Here is a 25,814-nt window from a genome sequence, read left to right on the forward strand (position 1 = left end):
GGGATTACAGGCATGAGCCACCATGACTCCTCAAATTTAAAATAGCTACGGTTGACTTTGTGGAAAGTTTTATATATACATACATGCACACACATACACACACATGCATACACACACATATATAAGTAAAATATATATGTAACACATATATGAAAAGTTAAATTTTCATATATATGAAGATTTTTAGTGAAATAATATTTCAAGATAAGCAGAGTTTTATTAGGGTCACACATACAGAAATATTAATGAAATAAGATTAAATCTCTTGCTTTTGACAACATAGAATTCAATCATAATTAGTACCATTTATTGGCAAATATGTGTTGTTAAAATACTTGAAAAGTATTTTTTTATTTTAATTTTCATTTTTATTCTAGTGAGACTGAACACTTTCAAACAATGGTTGGTCTTTTTACCATCTTCTATTTATGACTTACTGGTTACTATACATTATTTTTCATTGATTTTTAATAAATTTTAAGGTATAGTATTGCCTAGAAAAGCCTTAAAAATAAGTTCTTCCTGTAAAAATAGTTTATGCCATTAAAGTAATCAGGGAAAAAAATCCTTCATAAATGTAAACTTAGCTCATCCTGAATTTGGACAAATTCTAAGACAATTAAACCTAAATTAGTGAGTTTTTTAACAGAGAACTGGGAAATTCCACTGATGTTCATGTTTTCCTCAGTATTTTTCAATTTATTGTAAACAATTAAACATCTCCATGAGAAATTAGCAACGTTCTCTTTCAGTTCAGCCAGAGTTTTAAATTGGAGACATATGTTTTGCTAACTGACAACTGGTGGCCAGCATGAAATAAATTGGTGGCCTTGGTCCAGTTTCCACTGGACAGGAGTCCTCATCACAGAAACATTTAATTAATTAACCCAATTGGCACCCATTTGGGGGCAGTGGACAGTCTCCTAGATGAAATAACTTATTCCTCATTCCAAGAAGTAAACACTCTTTTACAGATGCAGCAAGTTAAGTTAGTAAATCAATTTTTGTTCTAGCATGTGTCACAGCAGTTGGTCCTTCCTGCTTCTTTTACTACAACTGCCAGCACTGTGTTTCTAAAAGCCCATGGAGGAAAATTAGTCTAAATTGTCTACATAAGAAAACAGATGGAGAGGACCAATACAAGGTGTATGTGTGTGCACACACAGTGAGATTACAGAGGGGAAATGGGGATAAGGGGATGCCAGGCACACCAAAGAGGGTTTGAGAGCTTCTCTTGAGCATGAAAATGGAAAGTGAGACTTTTAAGCTTCTCCAGTACAGAAGTTTACACTCTCCCATGAAAATCCCCCAGGGTGACTGGACCTCTGAATGGAAGGGAGAGTGGGGTAAAGAGTATCATGAAAAGCAAACATTAAACTCTGAGGTCTTGAGTACCTTGGGAAGAGTACCTCAAGCCCCAAATTTTACCTGGAAACAGAATGAAACAGCCTTGAAAGGAACTTAACTGTTCATTCAAGGAGGTCATCAGAAACAACTGTGGGCTAAAGTGAAAGGTGCTCTCAACACAAGGACCTCTGTAAAACTCCCAGGAACCGTACATACATTTACCCAGGGTAGTGGAAGAGAATGCCAAAACACGGATGAGGCCAAAGAAGTGGGTGAGGATCTTAAGAAGGTTAACATTAGTGCAGAGGAAAAAAGGAATGTGATATAAAGTGGTGGGCAAACTAAAATGGATTCCTACTCCTTACATAAAAAAGGATGATGACCAGGCTCTTCACAGTACTATGATGGTCTTTTTTTTTTTTTTTACATTTATTTTTTATTTATTTATTTTTATTCAGTCTCCATAGAGACTGCCAAAAAATGTTAATGCCGACTGTATTGTAAGTCCTCACAGTGGGATATTGGGAAAAGTCTTCAATTAGCTATAATCACGCCTAGGATAAACCTCATTTGCTGTGATACTGCCACTGCACAAAGCTATGGTGATCCTTCCATATGTCAACATGACTAGGCTACACTTCCCAGTTATTTAATCAAACATGAATCCAAGTGTCACTTTGAAGGTATTCTGTAGATGCAATTAAAGTTCAAAATCAGTTGACTTTAAGTAAGGGAAATTATCCTAAATAATCTGGGTGGGCCTGACTGAATCAGTTGAAAGGCCTGAAGAGCAGAGCTGAAGTTTCCTGAAGATAAAAGAAATTCTGCCTGTGACAGCAGCTTCAACTTATGCTTGAGGCTTCCAGCCTCCCATCTTCACTGCCTGCCCTACAGATTTCAGACCTTCATAGCCAGACTCAACATATGCATAAACCAATTCCTGGTGGTAAATCTCTTAAAATGTTATCTTCTACTGGCGGTGCTTCTTTGGTTGACCCTGACTGATACACCAACAGTTCAACTCTTCCTCATAGAAAAGGTACAGTAATTTAGAGCAGTAGTTTTCAAAGTGCTGACTGTGACCTAAGGAGGTTGTGAATCAATCTAATAGGTCATGAAGAGCATTGAGAAAAGTAAAATTAAAAAGGATAGAATAGAAAAACATCAGCATTCATTATAAGTAGTAAGAGGACATATTGTACTTCAAAACTTTTGGTTTCAAATATACACATACATATACACATATGTATGTATCATATCTCGATGTGAAATGGTTTTGATTTAGAGACTAAAAGAACAGTAGCACTTAAGAAATAGTGAAAAAGTCAAAGCAGGAAATACAGGTTTCTCAAACTACTGAGCCTGTGAATGCTGACTGCAGATACAGAAATTACACTTCATACTTTCTCTCTCTTTTGAGCCATTGATTCTTACTTCAAATCCTTATTAAGCACCAGCTCACTGGTTGGCACTATGCTCAGTATTGAAAATACCTTATGAGGCTAGACACGGTGGCTCACACCTGTAATCACAGCAATTTGGGAGGCCAAGGTGGGCGGATCACCTCAGATCAGGAGTTCAGGACCAGCCTGGCCAACATGGTGAAACCCCTTCTCTACTAAAAATACAAAAAAATTAGCTGGGCGTAGTGGCAGGCGCCTGTAATCCCAGCTACTCAGGAGGCTGAGGCAGGAGAATCGCTTGAATCTGGGAGGCGGTTGCAGTAAGACAAGATCGCACCACTGCACTCCAGACTGGGTGACAGGAAAAAAAAGGAAAAAAAAAAAACTTTACTAATCTCAGACCTGTCATTGTAACCAACATAAGGGCCGTAATAAAGGGATGTGGGCCATGCTATGGGAGCACACAGTAGAGACATCTAAACCTACCTGGGAAGAGAGGTGAGCAAGAAAGGATTTCCCAAGTGACCCCGAAAGCAAAGACTTCAGCCTGCAATGGTTAGAGTGAGCAAACATAAGGCAGGGTGGGGGTAGTATGTGTGGAAGGCATTCTGAGAAGAAGAGTAGCATGTGCAAGGTAGGAGTAAGACAGAAGAACCCAATAACAGGACAGGAAGTAAGCCAACATGGCCAAGACTACATACAGCAGTGAATGAACAGGAAGAGATGGTAGAAAAATAGGCAGGGGAGCTCTGGGACACAGCTTTTGTGAGTAAAATCCACATGCCATGCAGAGTCCCTAAAAGCATTTGTCTTTCAGAGAATGGGAGTTTACGAAGAAGATTAGAGAGAACCAGCGCTAAAAAGAAAGAGAGGAGCCAGAAGCTCTAGGAAACCTCTATCTTCAGTCCTTTTGGAGGACTCAGTGGGAGTCTAGGCCCTCTCAGAATACTAAGAGATTTTTCTCCAAGTGATCCTGGTGAGGGGGGCCAGTAATTTGTGCAACAGAAGAAGGAAGGCAAGAATATGATTGCACTGTCCTTGCAACAAGAGCAAAAAGAGGAAAGGCAGCATCAATCTCAGAAGGCCATGAGCAAACCAAGGTCCTGAGAACTAAAGTTCCTCCTGCAGAGTCAGTCAGGCACAAGAGGAACACATGAGGGAGAATGACAGCAACAAAAGCCCTTCCTTTGCCAAATACATGTTACATTTTTAGGGTGAAATTATGTAAAATATATGCATTGTAAAGGCCTATCTAAAATCCTGTATTTCCACAGTGTTCTGGTCTCATATAAAGAGAATTCATACTTGAGGTTTAGCACTATCTATAAGAGTCAAATAATAAAACAAAGGTTGCACAATTTTCTACAATCTCAAACTGCTTCAAATGCTGATAGAGGTTTAAAAAAAAACTGTTTTAGCAAGCATTTCTAGCACTGAGACCTACACAGTACAACCAAAAATTTTAATTTCTGTAAAGGTCAAGAGTAAAATATGCTTAATTTTTAAACTCTTCAAGCTGAGGCCAGACATCACATGGTGGGGAAAAAAAAACCTTCAAAACAAGATTGAAGCACAAACAACTAATTGTTAGGGAATGCATATATACATGAGGACACTGATGCTGTGGTACAAGGCTGAGCTTGTAAACCTAAGACTAGACTCACAAAAAATCTTTACTGCATTCTGGGCAGCTGTGATCCATGTTAAAAAATAATCATGTTACCCTGAAAAAGCAGGAAAGACTCCATTTCCTTACAAACAGATTGTCCCTTCCATTTAGACTTCTCCAGGAACTGCAGTCATATGTAATTGACCAATTCTGGATCATGACTGAAAATGTCAATATACAGCTAAATCTACAAATGGTATCTGTCTCATGTTCCCCTTACTTATTGGAAAAACTCAGAGGGTGGAAATCCTTTACAGGAAACAAGATAATCAACTACCTTTGTTAAAACATGTCGAGGACAGTGTTATCTCATTATTCTTAGTGTTTTTGAAGTAAAAGCTGCCATTACTTCCGTTAGTATAGGATTAATGGTCAAATCTGGGGATCACTGACCTTGAATCACACTAACTTTGACCTCATGTATCTTTTAATAGAACTGATGGTTTTGTAAATATGCTTCTTAAATCAGTTGTCACCACAGCCTCAGAAACCATCCACATAAAAGAACACACTATAAAAACTGGTAATTTCTTTATTAAAATAAATAAATGAATGCTCTGTAAGCAAAAAATCAAATGCAGCAATCATCTGCACCTCCTACCTGGGTTCCTGATTCTGTATAGACAGTTCATACTTCTGGACCAGTTAGATGACTTGATAGCACCTCAGATTTAAAGTACCCCAAAGCAAAATTATAGTGTCTCCCATCCTGTCTTCTGTAAGGTTTCTCATGTTTGAGGACAACAGGATCCTTTTGGCCACAGGGGCTTGAAAGGGCAGTCAATCACACAACAAAACTTCCTCTTCTCCTACACACCCACATGAAATCAGTAAAAATCGCCTTTTGTTCCCTTTTTTTTTTTTTTTTTTTTTTTGAGACTGAGTCTCCCTCTGTCACCCAGGCTGGAGTGCAGTGGCGTGATCTCAGCTCATTGGAACCTCTGCCTCCCAGGTTCAAGCGATTCTCCTGCCTCAGCCTCCCAAGTAGCTGGGATTACAGGCGCATGCCACCATGCCCGGCTAATTTTTGTATTTTTAGTAGAGACGGAATTTCACCATGTTAGCCAGGCTGGTCTCCAACTCCTGACCTCAAATGATCCACCTGCCTTGGCCTCCCAAAGTGCTGAGATTACAGGTGTGAGCCACCGCGCTCAGCCTGTTTCTATCTTTAAAAGGATTCTTGTTCTACTCACTTCTTCCTATTCCCTCTGCACACTAAGATTCCTAATAAGTTATCCTGCAACTTATGACACACCACATCTAGTTGCCATTCCTAAAGTGTGGCTCTAATCACATCACTGTGGGTCAGGAAACAGCACTGGAAGACGGAATGGAGTAGAGTGACAGAGGAGAGAGAATGAATTTATGAATGATTTTACATTTCTTTTGTATACTTTTTTGTACTTTCCAAATTCTGTATAATGAGCAAGTATTACTTTCTAATGGAGATGGAGAAGGGCACAAAAAGTCCTCCTAAGTTTCTCCATATTACCTGGAGAATATAGTTCAAACATGCAGAAAGACATCCAAAGTCTTCTAAGATCTGGCTCCAGCATACACGGCCAGCCTTCACTTAGCACTACTCTTCCTTTCACTCATCCTATCATCCAAAAATTGTTACTATTTTGTTATATGTTTGCAAAGCTTTCTTTCATATTTTTTGGTCTCTCCTATAGATTTATTACATTATGCTATATATTGTATTTATCTGTGACTACAGTTTTTATTCAAATAAATCAGCCGCTTTGGAGTGAGGCAGAGTCTTATCTTTCTATCACTTAATGTTCACAGTACAATGTTTTAGAAGCAATGTGTCTTTAATAATTGTCAGTGAAACATTTAAGGTTGGTGCCTTAAATCAGAACCACTTCTGAACAAAAGAAAAGTGACCTATGAGAGGCAAAAACTCACAAAAGGATAATAATAAAATTTATAACTTCAAAACAAAGAAGTCTTATGCATAGTTCAGGCTGTATTCTAGAAGACATGCCTTAATAACATAGATTTAATGTTTATGTCAGGAATCAAGTATTACCAAAAAAGGAACATTTGTTAATATTACCAAAATTAATTTTTGTATCATATGGTAGACAATATAAAAAAAGACTTCTCTCCTTTTCCTTTTGATGGGTTAGGTTTTTCCTGGCAAAAAATTTTATAATGTTTCCATTTTTTGATCATTTTAATGTGACTAAGTAGAGAATCTAGTTTGGAAGAACTCATAATTTACTTTTCAAATGTATTTTGAAATGCTAAAATAAAATTGTATTAGAAATGCTACAGTCAAGGGTAATTAGCTTTACTGTTGTGGATGAAAGTATATTATTTGGGTCCTCAGGTTGAAATACAGAGCTGGCAGGAAGAATTAAAATGCTTACAAGTATTTCGATTGTTGCTGGAGAATGGATTTAAATATGTAAATATATAAAAGTGGTTGGCTCCCTTTGCAGCCTTGAGTGCAGCACCTATCTTTAGGTGATGTAGGGTCAATTAGGGCTTTAATGTCCCACAACTGTGGCAGATTTGCTGATTAAAATATAGCAGTCACTTTTACAGTTTTGCATTCTAGTCATGGTGATCTATCCTGAGAAAGTCCATCTGTTGGTGCCTGTCCTCTCCCAAGCCAAAAAAACAAGATAAAACAAAACGTCATCCCATGTATAAGAACTCAAGTCTACCAAAACCTGTTGGCATGGCATGTCATCTCCACCTGCCATATTGATATCGGGAAGGTAAATACATATGCCATATGTCTTAAACAAAAGTGTAGTTGTACTCAAATGTCCATTTGCTTCTTACAAGTCACCCTGACATAGACAAAGCAATTATAGCAACACAGTTTAATACAGGAGAGAATTAAGCCTCACTCTCTCACTTTGGAAGAAACCAAAACCTCTTCAAATTATAGGTCTCAATTTCTTGAATATCTTGGAACTTTCCTATGACAATATCCTCCAATATTAGATGACTATCCTCTTGTCTAGAACACCTATAGTCCTTTCGTACTTATATGCTGCATTTCATTTGTTAATGCTATTTTCTTGTTTAAATCTGCCATCTTCAGTACAGGATTAGTGTCTTACTTCCACTGTATCTCCAAAATTTGGCATTGTGCCTGACAGAGGATCTACTCAACAGGTGCTTACAGGGAGTCTGCCTGATAAAAGCAGTTCTTTTGGAAGTTCTGTAACTCCCTTTAATATATACTTCATTCATTCATTCAAACAGCTGTTCAAGATTTCAGATAAGCTGACAACATGAGCAAAGGAATCTTTTTCACTGTCTGGTCCACCCTGCTGGCTTCCACTGTAAGCACTGGTATTTAGGGCATCCAAGATTCTGGCAGCAGCTAAAGTTGGCATAAAAATGCAACACAGAGAACTAGTCTTTAACCAAAAAAAAAAAAAAAAAGCGTGTAGTATAAGATACAGAGAAGAAAAAGCTGCTCCTCTGATGGCTGGGCCTGTTCCAATGCTGGCTCTCTTTCCACTCCTTTCTCACTAAATATAATGTAAAAGTATATCCATCAGCTGTCATCATAAGAATTGAAAAGATTTTAACAGTGACTATTGGGTGGTCAGTGAGATTGTACCCACTCTGCTTACAGGCAAATAGCAGACTTGAATGGCGTTTTCCTTCAATTCTGTTCAAAAATGCCTAAAGAGAGAAATGACAGGTAGGTGATAATGAGGAGGTGAGAAAAAGGAGAAGTGCAGCTACCATCGAGTGATTCTTCTGGGATAGGTGTCTCATTTAAATCTCATAATCATCTTTTTTGGCAGGTCAGTCAACTTCAGGCTCACAGATGACAGACAGTTGGCCCAAAGACACACAGAAAATACATAAGTGACAACGAAATACAAGTCCATGAATTAAAAATCCATGCTTTTCTCTCCTTGCCACACAGCTTTAGTTTAAAAAAAAAAAAAAGCATTATTAACGCACCAAATGCCAAAACTAAAATAAGCACCCCTACATAGAATAAACAACACATGCCCCGCCCCCACAACTGCAAAGGGCCATAAATTGAAGGGGGTAGAGATTCAAACTTACTAGTAACTAAAGAAATGCAAATTAAATTACATAAGTAATTTTTCATCTACAAAGATTTAAGGCTGGTCATGGTGGCTCACGCCTGTAATCCCAGCACTTTGGGAGGCCAAGACGGGCAGATCACTTGAGGTCAGGAGTTCAAGAACAGCCTAGCCAACATAGCAAAACCCCATCTCTACTAAAAATACAAAAATTAGCTGGGTGTGGTGTCATGTGCTTATAATCCCAGCTACTCGGGAGACTGAAGCAGAGGAATCACTTGAACTCTGTAGGCAGAGGTTGCGGTGAGGTGAGATTGTGCCACTGCACTCCAGCCTGGGTGACAGAGCAAGACTCTGTCTCAAAAAAAAAAAAAAAAAAAAAGAGTTAAAACAAGGCAAAGAGACAGACCAACTCACTCTAATACACTGTGAATAAAATTTTAACAGGCATAACTTTCTGGGGGACAAAAATATTGAAAACTTTAGTATCAGCTGACCTAATAGATTCTAACAGTTTAATGAAATCACAGATATACAGAAATATTTCTGCACACTGACATTAATCACAACATTACTTTAAAAAGTAAAAAAAATCAACTCCAACAGAACTTAAAGAAGAAAATAAAAATTTAAAAGACGAAAAACTTGGAAGCAATCTAAATGTCAAAAAGGAAGGGTTAAAAAAGTGGTACATTGATATGATGGCATATACTGATTCTTACAGATGTATCCTAAAAATCATGCTCTATAAGGTTATTCAGTGACATAGAAAATGTTCAAATATTTGGTATGTGAAAAGATTATAAAACTACATCAGTATGTCCATACATGATCCCAATTATGTAAATACATATAGACATCATAATTTCTGGATGCTAAGATTATGAATGTTTTTTTTCTTTTTCTTTTTTTGAGATGGAGTCTCACTCTGTTGCCGAGGCTGGAGTGCAGTGGGGTAATCTCGGCTTACTGTAACCTCTGGCTCCTGGGTTCAAGCGAGTCTCCTGCCTTAGCTTCCCAAGTAGCTGGGATTATATGTGCACACCACCACACCTGGCTAATTTGTGCATTTTTAGTAGAGATGGTGTTTCACTATGTTGACCAGGCTGGTCAGAAACTCCAGACCTCAGGTGATCCGCCTACCTTGGCCTCCAAAGTGCTGAGATTACAGGCTTGAGCCATCGTGCCTGGCTGATTTTTTATTTTCTTTATAGTTTTCTGGATTATTAAAATATAGCGCTTTGGTAAATGTTATCTTAAAAATGTTCATTACAAAACCATGAATGATCAATGGGCATAAGTCTTTCCATACACTATAAAAGCAAATTTGTCTATATATTAACTTAAAATATATGTTAATAGCACTTCCAGTGTTCATTTACTTAGTGATAACTGATGTTTACAATGATGAGACTATGATACAAAAAGACCTTGTATTCTATAAATTTCAAATGCAAAATAAAATCAGGTTTTTTTTTTTAATAAGCTTGTATTTGCCAGGCAGTAAACTGAAACTATGCTTTGCAGTTAAGCTGTCATTCACCCCTCAAGAAAAGGATTAGTGAGTGTTGACCTTAAATACTAAAAACCACCAAAGACTTGATCCTTAATAACAAAGGGAATCTAAGATCTCACTTCCCATTTAAGACAGCTTAGTTACTGGGACACTTTGATTTTAATTCTCAGACTATGTTATAGGAAAGTCCACTGTACTTTATCTTCTTTCAGACATTTGGCTGAGGGTCTGGAAAACTACTGCTCATGCTGAGAAACATAATAATAATAATACCATGCTTCAGTTGAAATTTTCTGAGCTTGGTTCACAATGGCTTTTTTAGTATGTGTGTTTGTGTGGAATAATCTGTCATCATATGACAACAGAAGAATTAGTTCCCTGAGTTACATCTATAGATGGTTCTAGCATATTGATTAAAGAATAAAACTTTATGTAAAACTCAGTAATATTATAAGTTAGTTTAATTCAGAAAAAAAAAACAAACGAGCTTCTAAAATATACAGTTGCAGAATGTTATAACCCAATGGGATCTGAGCAATTACCTAAGTAGGGATGGAAAGAACCACAAGGCATGGGACTCCGCTCCCTGTGGTGGATTATCCAGGTGAAGAATGTGAGGCAAGTGCAGCCATCTTCCCAGAATCTCCAAAGCAGTTAACTATGAGATCAATTTAAGGGAAGGACAAAAGAAACGCATTTGCCATATCTGGTCTAATCCTATTTTAGATTCAAGGAAAGAAGTACACATTCACACAGCTATTCAAAGCTTATGTTAGAAAAAAATTCCAGATACAGGGTATTCTTGATATATCTACCTCGTATTCTTTCAGAATGGTTCTCTATAAAAAAGACAAGCAGCAAAATGAGTCCTTTCACATGAAAGAGATGGAGCCCTCTTGTATTCCAATTTGGATGCTGCAGTTACACCTCACATATAAATTGTATGCATTAAAAAGCATTTGAAAAGAAATGTGTAAAAGTGGTAGTAGTCATTGTAAAGTAGCTGGAGTACTAATTTGCTTTATTGTGTTTAAGATTCTCATATTTTGGTTTTCTATATAAGAAAATAGAAATGAGAAATTTCACTTAATTTTCTATTGAAAAAGCAATGCATTAGCATTCCTACTTATAAATAGACGTTGGCATGGTGACTCAGAAGATCTGCTCTTCCACTTGTGTTATCTTAAGTAAGTTGACCTTTTTAGGCCCACATCTTCCTCATCTGTAAAAATGAGGGGAGTTAAGTAAATGATCTCCAAGATCACGTTCAGCTTTGAAATTCCAAAACTGTACCTACAATAAACCTTCTATTTGAGAGTAGCAAATTATCACTGCATTAATGTTTTCCAGTCTCAGCAGTAAATACTGACTAAAAGACAAGGAATCACCTTTTCCCAGCTTTATTTTTCAAGGGAAGAGATATCCATTAGTGTATGCCTCCAGGTCCTCCCACTTACTCACATCACCCCAGGCAAAAGTGATTTACTTGTCTGGCTGGTCCCTTAGGTACAAGAAACTGGGCCTGTGTAACAACCTCCTACCTAGTATTTAACTGGATACTTTGATCTCTACAGCTCTAACTTTTGTCTTACCTCTCAAGTAGTTCAGAATTAGTCAGAGAAAAGAAATATTGTTCAATAGGCTTCTCAAACTTCCAACTTCCAAAACAATATTCAGTTAACACAAGCATTTGCAATCACGGGTGTGATTTTTCCTCTACTATCTTTAAACTGCCCAGATTGCATGGTGGTTTTCCCAGTGCCACGAACTTCAGTGAAACTTTCCAAATTCAACGTTAGAAAGCACATAATACAGAACACCATGGTCCTTTAAAAAAAAAAAAAATGGAGTCTCCTATAAGGGGACCACCATATATTTTAAATCAGAGGTTGAGGTCCAATATATTCCACCTTCTTTAAAAGCTTGAGTTTCTTTCCTCTTCTCCCAGGTGATGAATGCTCTTCTCATTGATAAATTATATTGACTATTACATCCCAATTATCAGCTACTACTCAAGTACCACTCTAATAATACCAAATTGTTTATTAGGATTCTACTCTGATTAAAGAGCCAACATTTCTTTTTCTTGGTTTCAATTTTTAAACCCTCCAAGAGCTTCTTATAAGCCACAGAATAAAGCTCAAACAATATAGTGTATCTTGCAAGATTTTATTTTTTAAAATTCTTATTTCCCATCTTCTCTCTGACACACTCTTATTGGTATCTCCAGAAATCTCAAGATCTCAAGCTACTTAAAGTGAACAGAATTCCCTTTCATGATTCCTTTTTTTTTTTTTCTCTTTCTCTTTTTTTTGAGATGGAGTCTCACTCTGTCACCTAGGCTGGAGTGCAGTGGCACGATCTCGGCTCCCTGCAAACTCTGCCGCCCAGGATCAAGAGATTTTCCTGCTTCTGCCTCCTGAGTAGCTGGGATTACAGACGCCTGCCACCACACCCAGCTAATTTTTGTAGTTTTAGTAGAGACAAGGTTTCACCATCTTGGCTAGGCTGGTCTTGAACTCCTGACCTCGTGATCTACTCGCCTCGACCTCCCAAAGTGCTGGGATTAAAGGCGTGAGCCAGCGGCTCCCGGCCCATGATTCTTCTTATCCATCCAAAAAACTACTTATCCTTCAAGGTTAAATGTAGACATCTATCCTTTTACTATCAATATTTCATCATGTTTCACTTTTTCCCCATCAGAGGGAGTTCTTCAAGCATTACGCCCATGACCCAGCAAAAACACTGACCCATATTAGAGATTCCATACTACTGTGAATGAAGAAAATTTACTTTATTTGTAGTTTAAAATTATAGAGACTAATACTTCTAGTAAGCTACAATTCTTAAAACTGAAGTATTTATATAAAACATTGAGACTATTTGATTAGAGAAAGAGAAATCTAAAACGGATTAGCAATTCTCATGAGATAAAAGTAAACATCTGAGTGCTATACACCCATATCTAAATTATGTTTATTTCTGTGTCTTAAAGAGTGAGAAACTATTACAGAAGGCAGATTCACAATCGTAGCACAACTACACTAAGTGTGTTAGGTGGCTTCTCAGAATGAAATTACCATAATTTGAACTCTCAGTAAAATGGGTCAGCCTTATGCTTTTGGCTTTCTCTCTCTCTTTTTTTTTTTTTTTTTTTTTTTTTTTTTTAGCAAATCCATCTTTTATTTACTTATTTTTTGAGACAGTGTCTCACTATGTTGCTCAGGCTGGTCTCAAACTCCAGGGCTCGAGAGATCCTCCCTCCTCAGCCTCCCAAAGTGCTAGGATTACAGGTGTGAGCCACTTGCTCCCGACCTAAACTCTCTTTTCTGAACGAAAATAGCATTTTCATGAATTTCACTGATTTCTTGTCTAAACTAGCAACCACTTTATAAGTTATGTTCACTATCTTCCTTGATGTGATTTTCACTGATCTTGGACTAAATTTCAAATATGAGTGCTACATGCCCCCTTTTGAGTCTCCAAATTTTAGTATACATATTTTATTAGTGAAGTGCAGTAGAAAAGAATAAAAGTAAACAAAAGAGTGCTTGGCCTAGTGCAGCAAAACTAGGAGTAGGTTTTAAGAAAAACCTTTATTCCCTGTTTCCCCACTCTAGAATTTAGAACTGACTACAAAGTCCCCTTAGTGAGTAATCAACAAACTCTATAGTTGTAAATGTTGCAAGGAAATTCAAGATATTTTGGCAATAAAAAGGCAACAGACTAAAACATCATTTGCCAAGTTAAGACTCTTCCCCAAATCTTTTTCAGGTAAAACACTTATTTATATTTGTGTCAAAATTTATGACACAGTCACCCCAAATCTTTTTTAGGTAAAACGCTTATTTATATTTGTGTCAAAATTTATGACACAATCACCCTGTTTTGATTTAAACTACCTATAAAATATGTGTTAAGACATAAAAATCCTAAACTAAAATTCCCTAATGTTGTGTTGTAAAAATAAAAACCACTTCTACAATGTGTAGAGCAATATGTACTACAGTCTATTTTAAAACTATGCTAACATAAGATGTTAACAATTGAGGAAACTGGGTGTGGAGTATACAGGAATTCTCTGTACTATCTTTGCAGGTTTCCTACAAATTTAGAACTATTTTAAATTTTAATATTATTTTGGAAAAAATTTGGGGGAGAGGAATTGGTTACTTACATAAAATAAAATAAATTTAAAAAAAGAAAAAAAAACATTAAATTATATCCCTACCTCACGTCATACAGAAAATAAATTCCAAGTGGATTAGTGTATTGAAGACAAACTGAAAAGCAAACTCTTAAAACCTTCAGATGAAATTACACAAGAAAATGTTTATGGTCTTAGGAAGATTTTTAAAACAAAAAGAAATCAAACATTAACCATTATGATAGTATTAAAATTTAAAACTCCTGTATGATAAGGAAACATATACCAAGTGAAAATACAAGTTATAAACTGAGAGAATATACTAATAAAATGCTATTCACAATGTATTTTTGGGCTGGGTGCAGTGGCTCATGCCTGTAATCTCAGCACTTTGGGAGGCCAAGGCAGGTGGATCACTTGAGGTCAGGAGTTGGAGACCAGCCTGGCCAATATGGCGAAACCCCGTCACTACTAAAAATACAAAAATTAGCCAGGCACTGTGGTGAGCATCTGTAATCCCAGCTACTCAGGAAGCTGAGGCAGGAGAATCGCTTGAACCCGGCAGGCGGAGGTTGCAGTGAGCCGAGATCGGGCCACTGTACTCAGCCTGGGTGACAGACCAAGACTCAAAAACAAAAAACCAAAAATTTTTTTTTCTTTTTTGCTGAGCGCAGTGGCTCATGCCTATAATACTAGCACTTTGAGAGGCCGAGATGGGAGAATCGCTAAGTCCAGAAGTTTGGGCTAGCCTGGGCGACACAGTGGGATCTCACCTCTTGTTTTCCTCTTTTTATGAGACAGCTCTCAAATTCATATAAATAAGAGAAATAAAAATCAAACAAAAAAATGGGGCTAAGATATAAACACATCATTCACAGAAAAGGAAAATCTAATGGTTAATAAACACTTGACATAGGGCCCTACTTTACTAGTAATAGGCAATATAAATTAAAACACTGAATTCCATTTTACATCCATTGGAGAGGCCGAGTATGGGTGAGAATGTGGAAAAACAGGAACTAGTAAATCATGTGAGGGTGGGTATGGCCCAGTGATAAGTAATGTGACAACAGACACTAACGGTAAAGATACATATACGAACCTAAAACCTGGCTAGTTCACATGAAGACACACAACACAGAGAAACACTTGCTCATGTGCCTATGTAAACATGCACAAGGATACTCACTGCAGCATGGTTTGTGATGGTGATGAATTATAAACAATCTTAATGTCCATAACAAGAAAATGATTACAAATTCTATACTATTCATACAATAGAATACATGTACTAACTATATAGATTACAACTAAGTGGGCTATGGCTCATGTATCAATAAAGACACATCTCAAAATAAAAAAATTCAACAAAGAGTATATTTATCTGACACCATTTATAACAAGTACAATATGTTGTAAAAGAATATAAAATGCTTGGTAACTAAAAGCACCAAATTCAAAAGAGTGATTACTTCTGGGAAGGGCTACAAAACGATTTTATATTAGGGAGTGAATACTGTGGAAATCTAAGTCTGTGATATTATATTTCTTTAAATAGAAAAATACAAAGCAAGCATGAAAAAAATTAAAATTTTACAAAGCTCAATGGTGGGTACCCAAGTTGTCATACTATATGTTCTATGTTCAAAATCCTTTATAATAAAAATGTGTTAAGATAAAACTTGGCAAAAATAATTTCTTAGTGATGTTTAGCCTATTTTTTCAAGATTTCACTACTAAAGTTAATTTTTATTTCATCATGTCCTTCTAAGTTCTCTGCCCTTAGGTATATGATCCTTATGTAAATAGCAACAGACTGACTTCTCTGTCTACATCCAATAACTCAGAATTTTTCCCTAAACTTTTCTTTCAACATGGGCATTAAATTTTGTGTTAGCTCACTGGTAAGTGGTAACACTTGTTCTTTTCTATTTTAATAAACTGATGCCTATGGCATATACATGCTATCTAAGTATGAACAATTTTTTAAGAACTTTAAAAAGATGTCTTTGCCTTGTTTTCTAGCATACAATATTCCTGATAAGAAATCTGCTGTCGTCTTTATTTTTATTCCTTTCTGTGCAATGTTCCCTTTGTCTCTGGCTACTTTCAAAATTTATCATATTCACTGATTTTAAGCAATGTGATTATGATTGCAACTTGGTGTAGTTTGCATTTTTCTTGTGGTTGGGTTCATTGAACTCCTTGGATCTGTGAACTTAGTGTTTTCATCAAATTCAGCAATTTTTCAGCATTATTTCTTCAAATATTTTTTCATCCCTCATCTACTTTTTGGAACCCAATTACAAATATATTTCTTGCTGCTGTTTTATTGTGGAGGTGGTTGAGATTGTTTGTTTAGAGACTTCTACACTAAAGTCTATATTCCCTGTGGTATGGAGCCTCTGAAATCTCTGCTTGATTAGCTTAGCAGTTAGCTAAGCTGGAACGACCTGGAACCACCTGGAACCACTATGTTTCCTAGTCTTTGCAGCAGAGCTCTGAAGTGTTAAGGTAAACTTTTGACAAAGTTCAAGACATGCTACCCCAAAATATGGCACCTTGGAAGCTGAGGAAACAGCAGAAGCAAGAGGCCACTTGCACCTTCCTCTCATCACATTCCTCCCTGAAACAGGCCATAAGACCTAGGTTACTGTGTAACCTTCTCCCTCCCTTCTCCCTTGAAGAACGTAATGTGACAGGTGTCTTGCCCTATACCGGGGGCAAGGAATGTCACACAGGGAGAAGAAGAAGAATCTGAAAAAACAGACATTGCCAAGTTCCCCTAGTTTATTACCATTAGATCATACCCTTTTGTCCTCCAATCATAGTTCTGCATGACTGTCCATAAAAATACACAGATTTACCTGTTTCTCTGGGTCTTCATTCCTGAAGGCTCCTATATCACATAAAATATATACTAAATATATATGCTTTTCTCTTGTTAATATGTCTTTTGTTATGGGACCACAGCCATGAACCTTGCAATGGGTGAGAAAAGAAATCCCGGCTGGGCGCAGTGGTTCACGCCTGTAATCCCAGCACTTTGGGAGGCCGAGGTGGGCGGATCATGAGATCAGGAGATTGAGACCATCCTGGCTAACACGGTGAAACCCCGTCTCTACTAAAAATACAAAAACGTAGCCGGGCGTGGTGATGGGCGCCTGTAGTCCCAGCTACTTGGGAGGCTGAGGCAGGAGAATGGCGTGAACCCAGGAGGTGGAGCTTGCAGTGAGCCGAGTTCACCTGGGCAACAGCAAGACTCTGTCTCAAAAAAAAAAAAAAGAAAGAAAGAAATCCCTTCCACCCTACACTTTTTTTTTTTTTTTTTAAGAGACAGGATCACCCTGGCTGGGGTGCAGTGGCATGATCATAGCTCACTGTAGCCTCAAAATCCAGGGCTCAAGCCATCCTCCCACCTCAGCCTCCCAGGTAGCTGGAATTACAGGCACACGCCCCCATGCCATGCTCATTTTAAATTTTTTTGTAGAGACAGTGTCTCGCTATGTTGCCCAGGCTGGTCTCCCACTCCAAGCCTCTAGCAGTTCTCCTGACTTGGCCTCCCAAAGTGCTGGGATTACAGCAATCAGCCATCACACCAGGTCTCTACCCTCTACACTTTAAATGTGCACCAGGCAGCAGACAACTCTGCCTTAGCCTCCACTTCTGGCTTACACAGAGCCTCAAGGTCAGCCTAAGGTGAGAGTTTAGGGCCTTCTTAGGTATTTTCCGAGCATGCTCACAGCTCTACACATGCATGTAAGTCTTCTGAATTCCCAAGAATGTGTCAGAACTTCCTTCAAACCTCATATGAACATCTAATTCCCCAGCTTCTCCTATTAAGTTTTTTGGTTAGCCCTATTTTTTGTTTTAACTGCTATCTACCAGTAAGACAGCAGAAATGTAAAGCAAGTATTTATGACAAACGCCCCTCTTTCACACCTCGCCCCAAAAAAACAACCTGTTAGCACTGAGTCAGGTCAAATAAAAATAATCTTTGTGAGTGGGGTTATCCAGACAATCGCCACACAGGTCAAATAATGACAATTCAATGAAAATGGGATTTCTAAGGCAATCCAATACTATAAGCCCCTGAAGTGGCTGCCAAGGTGGTGGTTTTCACTGTGATTTCAGGCTGTTGGTTTCAAGGCTATCATGGCACTGGGAAGTTTGTTGGGGGCAGGGGAGAAGGTAAAGGTAATAGAGCAAATTAAAATCCCACTAAATTTGCTGTTCTTACAGAGCTTATGGTCATTTTCCTTAAATGCTTCATAATTGTAGCAAGACTTTGGTTAATTTCCAAAATTCTGAAAAAAGGTGACTGACCATTTTGCCAGTATTGCTTTTATGAAGAGGAGCATTTCCAGAGTGCCTTATCCCACCATTCCCGCTGATGTCACTACATATTTGGCCACTTAAGTTACCTCATGGTTTACTAATGCACCTTTCAGGGAGTTCTTCCCCAGTCATTTTTATTCTCTCTGTTTCATTTTGGAAAGTTTCTATAGCTGTATCTTAAATTTCACTTACCTTCATTTGTTCACTGTCTAATGCACAGTTAATTCCATCCAGTATATTTTTCATCTCATTTTTCATTATAGTGCTTATCTCTAGAAGTTTGATTTGGACCTTTTTCATAGTTTCCATATCTCTTCCTAATACGTTTTTCTCTAGCACCTCAAAACATATGGAACACAGTTAAAATAACTATTTTAATATTCTTGTACACTAATTCTTCCATTTATGTCATTTCAGGGTCAATTTTGATTGATTTTTCTCCTTGTTATGCTCTTTTTAAAGTCCCTGCCTCTTTGCATGCCTGGAAATTTCTGAATGAATGTCAAATATTGTGAATTTTTACCCTGTTACTGCTGGCTATTTTTGTGTTTCTACAAATATCCTTAAGCTTTTTTTTCTGGGATGTGGTTAAATTACGTAGAAAGTTTGATCCATTCAGGTCTTGATTTTAAGCTTTGTTAGGAATAGATGAAGCTGCATACCCTTCTGAATTAATTGATTCTAGTCTTATTCTTTGTCTTTGAGCTTTTTCTCAACTCTTTGTAAACAATAGTTAACAAGCAGATATGTAAATTGACCTGCCTGATAATGTTTTAATTGACATCTAACCCCATATGGAAAAATAGTTTTGTTCCATTTGCAACTCATCTGGACATTTCTTTATCTCATATAAATCTCTGCTGTTTTGACTTTCTCTGAACCTGTTATAACATCTACTTGGTTCTGTAGGAAACCAGAATATGCCACCCAAAAATATGACTGTAGGAGACCAGAATGCCACCCTAAACCATGCCTCTTTTGCATGTTGATTATTATGAGAAACAGCGAACACATGAGAAGCTCTAAAAACAGAGTAGAAGTATAGTTTGAAGTCAGGTAGTGTGATGCCTCCAGCTTTGTTCTTTTGACTTAGGATTGACTTGGCGATGCGGGCTCTTTTTTGGTTCCATATGAACTTTAAAGTAGTTTTTCCAATTCTGTGAAGAAAGTCATTGGTAGCTTGATGGGGATGGCATTGAATCTATAAATTACCTTGGGCAGTACGGCCATTTTCATGATATTGATTCTTCCTACCCATGAGCATGGAATGTTCTTCCATTTGTTTGTATCCTCTTTTATTTCATTGAGCAGCGGTTTGTAGTTCTCCTTGAAGAGGTCCTTCACGTCCCTTGTAAGTTGGATTCCTAGGTATTTTATTCTCTTTGAAGCAATTGTGAATGGGAGTTCACTCATGATTTGGCTCTCTGTTTGTCTGTTATTGGTGTATAAGAATGCTTGTGATTTTTGTACATTGATTTTGTATCCTGAGACTTTGCTGAAGTTGCTTATCAGCTTAAGGAGATTTTGGGCTAAGACAGTGGGGGTTTTCTAGCTATACAATCATGTCATCTGCAAACAGGGACAATTTGACTTCCTCTTTTCCTAATTGAATATGCTTTATTTCCTTCTCCTGCCTAATTGCCCTGGCCAGAACTTCCAACACTATGTTGAATAGGAGTGGTGAGAGAGGGCATCCCTGTCTTGTGCCAGTTTTCAAAGGAAATGCTTCCAGTTTTTGCCCATTCAGTATGATATTGGCTGTGGGTTTGTCATAGATAGCTCTTATTATTTTGAGATACGTCCCATCAGTACCTAATTTATTGAGTTTTTAGCATGAAGCGTTGTTGAATTTTGTCAAAGGCCTTTTCTGCATCTATTGAGATAATCATGTGGTTTTTGTCTTTGGTTCTGTTTATACGCTGGATTACATTTACTGATTTGCGTATATTGAACCAGCCTTGCATCCCAGGGATGAAGCCCACTTGATCTTAGTGGATAAGCTTTTTGATGTGCTGCTGGATTCGGTTTGCCAGTATTTTATTGAGGATTTTTGCATCAGTGTTCATCAAGGATATTGGTCTAAAATTCTCTTTTTTGGTTGTGTCTCTGCCCGGCTTTGGTATCAGGATGATGCTGGCCTCATAAAATGAGTTAGGGAGGATTCCCTCTTTTTCTATTAATTGGAATAGTTTCAGAAGGAATGGTACCAGTTCCTCCTTGTACCTGTGGTAGAATTCGGCTGTGAATCCATCTGGTCCTGGACTCTTTTTGGTTGGTAAGCTATTGATTATTGCCAAAATTTCAGAGCCTGTTGTTGGTCTATTCAGAGAGTCAACTTCTACCAGGCTACAGTGACCAAAACAGCATGGTACTGGTACCAAAACAGAGATATAGATCAATGGAACAGAACAGAGCCCTCAGAAATAATGCCACATATCTACAACTATCTGATCTTTGACAAACCTGAGAAAAACAAGAAATGGGGAAAGGATTCCCTATTTAATAAATGGTGCTGGGAAAACTGGCTAGCCATATGTAGAAAGCTGAAACTGGATCCCTTCCTTACACCTTATACAAAAATTAATTCAAGATGGATTAAAGACTTAAACATTAGACCTAAAACCATAAATACCCTAGAAGACAACCTAGGCATTACCATTCAGGACATAGGCATGGGCAAGGACTTCATGTCTAAAACACCAAAAGCAATGGCAACAAAAGACAAAATTGACAAATGGGATCTCATTAAACTAAAGAGCTTCTGCACAGCAAAAGAAACTACCATCAGAGTGAACAGGCAACCTACAGAATGGGAGAAAATTTTCGCAAACCTACTCATCTGACAAAGGGGTAATATCCAGAATCTACAATGAACTCAAACAAATTTACAAGAAAAAAACAGACAACCCCATCAAAAAGTGGGTGAAGGACATGAACAGACACTTCTCAAAAGAAGACATTTATGCAGCCAAAAAAACACATGAAAAAATGCTCACCATCACTGGCCATCAGAGAAATGCAAATCAAAACCACAATGAGATACCATCTCATGCCAGTTAGAATGGCGATCATTAAAAAGTCAGGAAACAACAGGTGCTGGAGAGGATGTGGAGAAATAGGAACACTTTTACATTGTTGGTGGGACTGTAAACTAGTTCAACCATTGTGGAAGTCAGTGTGGCGATTCCTCAGGGATCTAGAACTAGAAATACCATTTGACCCAGCCATCCCATTACTGGGTATATACCGAAAGGACTATAAATCATGCTGCTATAAAGACACATGCACATGTATGTTTACTGTGGCACTATTCACAATAGCAAAGACTTGGAACCAACCCAAATGTCCAACAATGATAGACTGGATTAAGAAAATGTGGCACATATACACCATGGAATACTATGCAGCCATAAAAAATGATGAGTTCATGTCCTTTGTAGGGACATGGATGAAACTGGAAACCATCATTCTCAGCAAACTATCGCAAGGTCAAAAAACCAAACACCGCATGTTCTCACTCATAGGTGGGAATTGAACAGTGAGAACACATGGACACAGGAAGGGGAACATCACACACTGGGGTCTGTTGTGGGGTGGGGAGAGGGGGGAGGGATAGCATTAGGAGATATACCTAATGCTAAATGACGAGTTAATGGGTGCAGCACACCAGCATGGCACATGTATACGTATGTAACTAACCTGCACGTTGTGCACATGTACCCTAAAACTTAAAGTATAATAAAAAAAAAAACAAAGTAGAAGATACTGTTTTGTAAGGGAAACTTAGATTTATGAAGAAAAGCTCCATTTGTAAGAGTATCTCCCTCTGTGGCAGGAAATGAAGAATTATTAAATCATAAGAGACTCTTATCAATGGAGAAGGCAGGGACTCAAATCTGCATAACAAACCTTACTCTTCACCATGCTTTTCCTGGTCACCTCCCCACAACTGGCCTCACACACAACCTTTCTTCGTTTTTAGCTGAAGATGTTATTTAAATCTGAATCCTAGCTATCTCTTTGAGATTTACCATTATTTCTTACATACCTCCCTTGTATACAAGAGGTGTACATATTAATAAACTTCTGTTTGTTTGTTTTTTCTTGTTAATCTGTCTTTGTTATTGGGGGGGCAGCTAACAATGCAGAGGATATAGGAAAAATTATTTTTTCCTCCTCTACAGTTCCCTCATATTATACTATGGAAAGAAATCCTTTAATGTGCATTCACTCTTAAATCTGTATAAGAGATACAATTTTCCTTTTTCTTAAAAATTATCTTTTAACTCAGTAAAATAACAAAAGTCAAAAAGATGAGGGGAAAGTCAAGGGATTAAAAAAATGGAAGTAAACTAAGATCCTCATATTCACTAACATGTTGGTAAAAGTCTACTGATTTTTAAAAATCACGGATTATATAAATTAACTGTTTGAAGATCACTACTTAAGTGAAAGTAACAAAGACACAGACCACAAAGCAAAAACCAGAAAACAAAGTGATTATTAAAAACAAAAAAAATAAAAAGAAGTTGATATAATTAAGAGCAAACATTTATCTCGTAACAATCATTGCTTACTGAAGTCAGACATTTGAGGGAAAGAAAATTTCAGACTAAATTAAAAATCAAAAGCCAACTCTATATTTACACAAACGGCTTATTTTGAATAAAGTCACTCTAAAAGGTTAAAAGTAAAACGGCATTATTTGAAAGGAATCATTCTGTGAAATCAGACAAGAAAAAAATAAAAGGTATAAACATTGGAATGAAGGCATAAACATTGGAAAGAAAGAGATAAAACTATAATTTGTAAAGGATATAACTAAAAAATAAACTGGAAAAGATTAGCAGTGTAACTAAGAAGTCAGGTTATAAAACTAGTAAACATAACCTAAAGGCATTTTCATATATATACAATAATGAGAGAAAATAAAATGAAAGAAAATATCTCATTTCTGATTACCTCAGGAATTAAGTTCTATTTAAGGTATTAAGTCCTACTGAACTCAGAAACTCCAATGGATTCTCACAAAATAATGAACAAATACTATTTTTATTTTGAAATATGACAAAAAAGTTTAAGTTTGCCTGGAAAAAGTACACACTAACAAACTAAAAATTTTTGAATAAAAATAGTATTGGGGGAGAGCAGCTAGATATAAGAGAAAATTTAAAGTTTTGTAAACATACAATAATTGTTATTACTAGTGTAGGAGTAGACAGATTGATGAAACAGAGAGTCCAGAAAGATCCAAATTCAAATATATAAAACTTTGGTTTATGAGATATAAAATACGTCAAAATAATGAAGAGAAGGTGGATTATACAATAAAAGGTATTAGGAAATTATGCTAACCTTATGAAGAAAAATAAAGCTAGAGCCTCACCTAATTACTTTCACCATGTGAGTCTGTGAAGGGAATCAGAGTAGGCCATTGCAAAATATGCCACTTTAGACTAAGAACTGTGTTTAACTGAAGGCAATTGTTCTGTGACCTGCAACATTCTGTCTAAAACTAGGACATAGGCTGAGTGTGGTGGCTCACACCGCTAATCCCAACACTTTCGGAGGCCAAGGTGGGAGGATCACATCAGCCCAGGAGTTTGAGACTAGACTGGGCAACAGAGTGAGACCCGATCTGTATGATAAATAAACACAAAACCAGGACATAAATTTCCTTTTGTAAAGATGACATATTTTTCCATTTGTGAAGGTGTTCTCCTCTTCCATATCAGAAAGATGACCCCTAATCTGCAAAACAAATCTTAGTAAACAACTCTTAATTACTATACATTTTCTAGTTACTTTCCCACAAGTTACCCATTGCTCTGCCCCACAGAAGCCCCAAACCCCTTTCCTTTGTCTAGCTACCTCTCCATACATTTTTTTTTTGAGATGGAGTCTCGCTCTGTCGCCCAGGCTGGAGTGCAGTGGCGCGATCTCAGCTCACTGCAACCTCTGACTCCCAGGTTCACACCACTCTCCTGCCTCAGCCTCCTGAGTAGCTGGGACTACAGGCACCCGCCACCACACCGGGCTAATTTTTTTTGTATTTTTAGTAGAGACGGGGTTTCACCATGTTAGCCAGGATGGTCTTGATCTCCTGACATTGTGATCCACCTGCCTCAGCCTCCCAAAGTGCTGGGATTACTTTACAGGCGTGAGCCACCATGCCCAGCCTACCTCTCCATACTTTATCACCTTTTGTTAAATTGGTATATAAGCCCCAAATTCTAACCACCTCCCTGAGTCACATTTCGTCATGAACTCCCATGCAGATGTATTAAGTGAATGTTTTTCTTCCTGGTAATGTCTTTAGTTTGATTCCTGGGTTCTAGACTCTGAACTTAAGAGGGCAGAAGATGACTTTTTTTTCCTCCCCTACATTTTTAGTAGATCTAAGATTTAAAGGTAAAAATAAAATTACAAGAGGATCTAGGAACAGATTAGTGAATCTTTTTAAATGTGATCCTGTGTTGGCAAAGATATTTTGAAGAATGACATAATACTCAGAAGCAATAACAAAATAACAAATATAAGAATCTGAAAACATAAAAATTGGAACAATCTATATGACTATAAAGGAAGAGAAGTCAATAATAAACTGAGAAAATTATTCATGGCACAAATGAACTAGCTAATGGTTATTTTACAACAAAGTGTTCTTTCAAAAGCAATATGAAAAACATTGATAAACCAATAGAAAAATGAACCAATTACATGGACATGTAGTTCATGAGAAAAAAATACAAATGTCTCAAAAATATAAATAAATATTCAACTCCACTTACAATATAACTTAAAATAAAAATTAGCATTCATCACCTATCATATTAGCAAAACTTAAAAATTAAGTGATACTTAGTATTGGAGAGAGTAGGAGGAGAAAAGCAATCTCACAAACTTGAAGGACAATTTAGCAACACCCATGGAAACTTCAAATATGTAGTCTTTGGGCCGGGCACGATGGATCACGTCTGTAATCCCAGCACTTTGGGAAACCGAGACGAGTGGATCACCTGAGGTTGGAAGTTTGAGACCAGCCTGACCAACATGGAGAAACCCCATCTGTACTAAAAATACAAAATTAGCCGGGTGTGGTGACGCATGTCTGTAATCCCAGCTACTCGGGAGGCTGAGGCAGGAGAATCACTTGAACCTGGGAGGCAGAGGTTGGGGTGAGCCAAGATCGCACCATTGTACTCCAGCCTGGGCAACAAGAGAGAAACTCCGTCTCAAAAAAAAAACAAAAAACAAAAAACAATGTAGTCTTTGACACAGGAATTATACTTCTAGGACTTCATCCCATATATTTACTTCACAAGTACAAAATCCTAATAATAAAGACAGTCTTTGCAGC

The 25,814-nt window shown here is 37.3% G+C and overlaps 1 protein-coding gene and 1 non-coding gene across 15 annotated transcripts in view; both read right to left on the reverse strand.

The window, feature by feature from the left end:
- The window catches only part of PPP1R9A (protein phosphatase 1 regulatory subunit 9A), a 383,463-nt gene that overhangs the window by 188,395 nt on the left and 169,254 nt on the right, over window positions 1-25,814 (reverse strand). The gene's annotated exons all lie outside the window — the stretch shown is intronic.
- Window positions 1,806-1,946, reverse strand: LOC115935535 (U4 spliceosomal RNA). The gene has a single exon (XR_004071144.1). It is a non-coding gene; the product is annotated as a U4 spliceosomal RNA (small nuclear RNA).

Source organism: Gorilla gorilla, chromosome 6 (assembly GCF_029281585.2).
Source record: "Gorilla gorilla gorilla isolate KB3781 chromosome 6, NHGRI_mGorGor1-v2.1_pri, whole genome shotgun sequence".
Lineage (NCBI taxonomy): Eukaryota > Metazoa > Chordata > Mammalia > Primates > Hominidae > Gorilla > Gorilla gorilla.